The sequence below is a fragment of the Macaca thibetana genome, chromosome 19 (genome assembly GCF_024542745.1).
Source record: "Macaca thibetana thibetana isolate TM-01 chromosome 19, ASM2454274v1, whole genome shotgun sequence".
Lineage (NCBI taxonomy): Eukaryota > Metazoa > Chordata > Mammalia > Primates > Cercopithecidae > Macaca > Macaca thibetana.
Window position 1 is genome coordinate 47,367,178 of NC_065596.1, and position 4,756 is coordinate 47,371,933.

Below are 4,756 nucleotides of genomic sequence, written 5' to 3' on the forward strand. Positions count from 1 at the left end.
AGTCATCTACATAATATATGTTTTGTGTGGTCTTTTCTATAATTGCAGCTTTCATATGTTCTTCTAGAAACCATTTCCTTTGCGAACACACAGGCAGTATCTCTGTGTTCATTTCTACTGGGAAATCTTTATGCAGGGTGGAGAGGGTCACATTTCCTAATGAGAGATGGAAAGCATCTAACTACCAAAAAAAGTGTCTAGATGCTGCTGGTAATGATCATGGGGCTGCAGGTGGAGATCAGTTTAAGGAGGTGTCAGGGAAAGTAATTTTGACTGTCTCTTTTTTTTTTTTTTAAAACAAAATCATGGGTAGAAGCCACCACGTGGACCCACCACATGTTGGAATGGATGAGGGACAGAAATAGAGCTCAGTCAATTAAGAAAGAAATCCAGGAGTGGGCAAGAGGTTTGAGAGGTCGACGGGTGTGAGAGGTGGATAGGTGAATGGTGAGAATGTTCACAACATCGTCTTTCTCCATAATAACAGAGCATTTATGTCCCTGAGCCAGACAGTGTCCAGGCCAGGAGGAGCAGGATGTTGTCAGCTCTCCTGGCCAAAAGTGAGACTCCAGCAGTGTCCAGTTTCTTGTTCCAATTTGGGATTTATTCCTATTTTTAAAATGGTCCAACAGTATACAATTTTGAAAATACACAAAAATCCCTATGCTACCATTCATAGATAACCAAGATGGCCCTAAGATGGTGAGAGAATCAGAATGGTGTTTGGGTTTACTTTGTGTATTTTTTTCTCCCAATATCTACAGAATTCCCTACATCCCACTTTTTAATGTAACCCAGTGGGTGTCATTCCCTTTCGCAGTTACAGACCTTTCCGGTTCACGGTTACAGACCCTTGGAAAACCCATACCCTTTCTGCTGTGAGGTACAGGCCGCCATGCGGCATCACCTCTAAACATGCCTTCTGGGACATCAAATTACTGATTAAGTAAATGTCCTTTCAATAGATATTGAAGACCTCCATTTAACCCATCTCACACTTGTAATTCTTTTACCAAGAGGTGATGGGTTTTAGTGGTGATTTGCTTTTATAGATTAGTGTAGATTATTGCTTCTGCCAGGGGCAAATTTTTCATTCAGAAAAGCATTTTGCAAAGCCTGGATACATTGCTCTTTGTCAGAGCTGGGAGAGGGAGTCCTGCTGGCCTTGAGCAGGAAGAGTCCCCAGATAGTGCTGAACATTCTAGAGCTCACAGAGCCCCACCAGCATGACCACTATAAAGTTCAATGTTGAGGAGGAGTGGAGAGCCCTGATGTGCCTCCCCTAGCTTCCCTGGAGCTTTTTACCTTCTCCTTCCATCAGTCTCTACCACTTTCTCACCTCAGCTTGCTCCTTGAGCCTTAAGGCCCTCCACTTGAACTTGCCCTTAGTTTAAGACCTGCTGTAATCTCTGGACTTCCTTGGCCCCTTTCTGATCCTTAGCAGCGTGTCCTCTAGAGGGAACCCTCACCTTTCCTGGAGCTTCCCAGGATCCAGATACCCCTGCCCTGTTTGGGCACCAGGGATATCGCCGTGTGCCTATGGCCCTAAAGGTCCTGTCACTCAGGACATTTGTGTGAGAGCAACTGAGGTGATATTACTCTCCCCTATTTTTCTTGGAACATAAAAATTTGTACAAATCTTGTAGAGCAAAATTTCTTAATGCATGTCAAAATTTAAAAAATATATATTTTTGCCTCCCAAACTTTACTAGGAAAAATTTATCACAGTCCCAGTCATAAAAAATGACACCTAATCAGGGTTATTCACTGTATTGTTTGTTTAACAGCAAAATATTGGGAACAACCTAGACTTTCACAAGCACAATGCTAATTAAACAGGTTACCTTATATCTACACAATAGAATATGATGCAGCTGCATAAAGAGTACAAAATCTTTCAGCTATTCGTATGGAAACACCTCGTTGTTCTATTTTAATTATAGCGTTTAAACATCACAGAATAAGATGCAATTTTTGTAGTAGATCTGACCTTAGTACATTATTTTTACTGGTTTTTTTTTTTTTTTAAATTTAAAGAGAGAGTGTCTCACTCTCATCCCGAGCTCGAAGTGCAGTGGCGAGATCATAATTGACTGCAGCCTCAACCTTGTGAGCTGAAGCGATCCTCCTGCCTCAGCCTCCTGAGTAGCTGCAATCACAGCCACGTGCTACCATGCCTAGCTAATTTTTTGTGTTTGTTTCTGTAGAGATGGGGTTTCACCCAGGCTGGAGAAATCCCAGGCTGGTCTCATACTTCTGCGCTCAAGTTATCTGCCCACTTTCACTCCCAAAATGCTTGAATTAAAAGCAAGTGTCACCACAGCTGATTCTGCCTTTTTTTTTTTTTTTTTTTGAAATTGGACTGCAGTCTACTCACTCATTTCTTTCCCCATCAGGTGATTTCTATTTTTCCTCTATTTCTCTACCATATGTCAATGCCAAAATCCAGATGTATTTGCTTTTGTTTAGAATTAGATTTTTTTTTTTTTTTTTTTTAAAGAGAAACCTTAGGAATGGTCTCATAGCTGATTTTCACGATTCTAATCTTCACTGTCTAAGCCCTAGGTTTTCAACTCCGAATACTGATTAGAGTCACTTGTAGGTCATTAAAGCCTACAAATGCCTGTACTATCCCTCAAGCATATCTGATTTGTCTGATGTGTGGTGTAGCCCAGGGATTGGTTGCTTGAAAATGCTTTCAAGGAAAAGGGTCATTTTACAGTGGAGGAACTTTAACCCAGTGATCAAAGTTAACATCCCCAGTAATAAGAGATAACGACATCTTAGGGCATTCTAATATAATTGATGGAGAAGGTGTAGAATCATCCCTGTGGCATTCTTGTACAAAGTGTATAACCTGAGTTTAATCATGAGAAAAAATATTAGAAATGTCCAAACTGAGGGTCATGCTACAAAATAAGTAACCAATACGCTTCAAAAAGGTGAAGCTCTTAAAGGTAAATCCTAACTTTCCCAGATTAAAGGAGACTGAGAGAAGAGTACAATGAAGAGCAATGTGTGATACTAGATGGGATCCTGGTCCAGAAAAAGGACATTAGTCAGAACATCGAGGGGATTTGGATAAGGTCTGTACAGGCATGCATTTTACAGTGTTAATAATCATTTATTGATGTTTATTGTTAGGTGCATATCTATAATGTTAATATTTGGGGAAGTTGAATGAAAAGCATATGAGGACTTTGCCTATTTTTGGAACATTTTAGAAAGTCTGAAATTATTTCAAAATTAAACATGAGAAGAAAAGAAAAGAAATATAGATCTTTTAGACATTTCTATTAAGTTGCTAAAGTTGAAGATCATTTCCCAACTTATCTTGCCTAATACTGGTCAGGGTAATCTTCCTGGAAATGCTGTTTGTCACGTTTGTGACCTTCTCAAAGCTTTCCAGTGACTTCTCTTATCTGTAGGATGAAGTTCTCATTATGTAGGCTGCCATGCAGTGTCCTCATAACATGGCCCCAAATCTCTTTTTTTTTTTTTTTTTTTTTTTTTGATCTGTGTTGAAAGACCTGACCAACATTTTACTTTCTTATGGCCAAACTTGTTCTAGTTCTTTCTTGCTTGTATAACGCCCTTCCCTGTCTTTTCAACTGTGGGACTTCATGGTGGGAAATGTTTTAGAGGAAAAATTGTAAAGATATTTATAGGAAATAGTCACAAACCTTCTTGGAAGTTTGGGGGTTTTCATAGCTTCAGTAAAAGGTTTGGCTGAAGGCAGCTGAATTATCTTAAAAGCTTAGGGCTTGGGTACATAGGAATGTAGAGGAGTTTATCTAAATAGCTTGTTTACTCAGGTGGTCCTAAATCCAACATTTAATCCTATGCTCAGGGGAACTACTCTGGGGGAGGTTGGCAATGTCAATTACCTTATAGTGGTGTTTACTCAAGACCTTTGTCATTTAATCTGTACTAAATAAATGCAAACTTGCCTGGCTGATCAGGGCCAAGGCTGTTAACTCTTTACCAGACCCTTCTTGGTATTGGTGAGTGATTTGGCCACCTAGCCTGCTCTTTCACTGGATATTTGTGTCTGAGTGTATTTGTTCCTCCATTGCTGGGTCAGGGTCTGCTGGTCGGACCCAGACAGTTGGTGCCTGGTGTGAGGATCTTGCATGTTGGTTCCCAGGTCTTAGGTATAGCTGCAAATAATTGCCACAGAACCCTCGAAAACTAAGGTGAAGACTATGCGGTTGGTAAGTCAGTAAGTCGAAAAGTCAGTAAGTCAGTAGGTCATCGGTGCCCGCTTGGGATCTCCGAGTTCGAGGGAATTGTTCAGGGTAGGGTTTTACCACGGGACAACAGTTATCAGCACAACAGAAGCAGTATCTAAAAGTATTCAAACAGCTGCTTAAAGCCACTGGAGCCTTGGTTTTGCAGGCTCAATTAAGGGACCTAATGCAAATTGTATCACTTAACCTGTGGTTCCTGGAAGAAGGTAAGCGAGACATAGAGCTTTGGGAACAAGTGGGAAGAAATCTTTTTGTTGTTGCGGTTGTTTTTTCTTTCTTTTTTTCTTTCTTTCTTTCTTTCTTTCTTTCTTTTTCTTTCTTTCTTTCTTTTTTTTTTTTTTTTTTTTTTTTTTTTTTGTGAGACAGAGTCTTGCTCTGTCACCCAGGCTGGAGTGCAGTGGCACAATCTCGGCTCACTGCAAGCTCCGTCTGCTTGGTTCACGCCATTCTCCTGCCTCAGCCTCCTGCATAGCTGGGACTACAGGCACCCATCATCACATCTGGCC